Below are 1,970 nucleotides of genomic sequence, written 5' to 3' on the forward strand. Positions count from 1 at the left end.
TATTAGAAAAGTAATCCTATAACATGTTACTATAAAAGATTTTTTTAATGCTATAAGTATAAAGGAGAAGCTAATAACCATCTATAATCCCAAGGCATGAAGATAAACCATATTTCCATTTTTGTGAATGTCCTTCCAGTATTTATCATACATATAAATATATATTCTACTATATATATATATGCACATACACAATAAATATATATGTGCATATTTATTTTGTAAGTATAAGATAATATTTTATGATCTTATATTCTTACTTATAATGATATTTTTCAATATCTTGTAATGGCTATTTAACATCCTGCCATATTAGCATTCTATATTGATCAATTAATCCCTTAGGGTTAGACATCCAAGCATTTCCACCTTTTTGCTGTTATATACAATGTCGTGATAAACATCCTTACAGAGAAATCTTGAAGTCACTAACTTGAAGATGGAGTTTTATCTGCATTAAATAAGTTACAGAACTACATGAGCTAGAAATACAATTCCCCAAGTCTAATTCCTTTCCCTCTTTCCATCTATCCACTGAATCCATCTTCAAACTGACTTCTAAGGTAGAGTAAAAAATAAGCTGAATTGTGCTCACTTGACAGCATATATACTAAAATTTAACAATACAGAGATTAGCATCTCCCCTGCACAAGGATGACATGCAAATTCATGAAGCGTTCCACATTTTGAAAAAAATTAATAAATAAGTTGAATTACTTTAAATAATGTGTGTGACAATGGGATCTTAAATGAAAATTATATAACTACTGACTATGTAAGTTTGATCCTTTTTTTCATATTTTTGCCAGGTTAATAAGTTAAAAAATGCAAATATAAAAAAAGCCCATTTGTTCTTGGATGTTCCATGACTACCTTGAAGTTATTAATACTGTATATACTAGATATACCATATACACTATAAGATTGCAAAATGAAGATAGAGCATAAGTGATAGAGCCTTTTAGAATGTTACTATTACTGGGATAATGACAAAGGCTTTATGATTGCTAGCTTCCTCTCTCCTCCAGCAAGTATACATTCTCTACTGTCTACGTCAGATTCAGTTGGCCAGCATTACTGACTGAAAAATGATAGAATTACTTTTCTTTTATTGTTTTTATTAATGACTGTGAATATAAATCTAGAGTAAATTGCCCAACTGAAAAAGGAACATTGAAGAAGAAAACCAAAGTAAGTTTTCTTATGTATGTGACATTAAGGCACTGAAAGCCAATTAGCAGACTCTGCCTCACTTTGTTTACGCATCCCTCATGGGGTTAATATATATGGCCAGTGCTAATGAGCTAGTTATATGGCCAAATAATGATAGCCTGCGGAAAGAGAAGGGAAGCTGACATCCTGACATTTATTTTCAAAATAGCTGAACATTTTCCAGGCACATTTTGTCGGTTCTACTGACAAAAGTTCTTCTGTTAGCCATCTAGAATAAAATTCTTCTCAACATGACATAATTGAGGATCCACCTTAAAACTCTGAAAAATAAAGATCTTTTCAAATTCAGATTGACTTTCTGACTCTCTCTCTTTTTACTTTGTGAAGACATTGAGCTTGAAATGAATGTAGTTCTTCTTGTAAGTATAAAAAAGTTGAAGGGCAAAGAAGATCCTTTAGGAATTGCTGTTGAATAGATTGATATTTTAAAATTTGAAATAAAAGTGACTACATAAAATTGTATTTGTTCATATCTTAGAATTTTAATATTTAAGATTTTGAACTGATAAACTAACAGCTGACAGAGAGGGTTATTTAAAAAAAGAGTCCCAGGTTTTAAGCCTAAACAATTGACCTTTTAGCTTAGCAAAGCTACTAAGTATTTTAGATAGTGAACTAGAATAAAGGTTTTTCTGGAAGGAATGTCTTGAGGTGTACATGGGGACATCATAACAAATGCCAGAGAAGATCAAGGGCCTGCACAGTACGCTGAGAACCAAAGAGAGTCAATGAAGAAC

At 31.3% G+C, this 1,970-nt stretch overlaps 1 non-coding gene across 1 annotated transcript; it reads left to right on the forward strand.

Annotated features, from left to right (window-relative positions):
* The first annotated feature begins 587 nt into the window (after positions 1–587).
* LOC119469670 lies at positions 588–689 on the forward strand. The gene has a single exon (XR_005198505.1). It is a non-coding gene; the product is annotated as a U6 spliceosomal RNA (small nuclear RNA).
* Positions 690–1,970: the final 1,281 nt, after the last annotated feature.

The sequence above is a fragment of the Cebus imitator genome, unplaced genomic scaffold (assembly GCF_001604975.1).
Source record: "Cebus imitator isolate Cc_AM_T3 unplaced genomic scaffold, Cebus_imitator-1.0 Scaffold761, whole genome shotgun sequence".
Lineage (NCBI taxonomy): Eukaryota > Metazoa > Chordata > Mammalia > Primates > Cebidae > Cebus > Cebus imitator.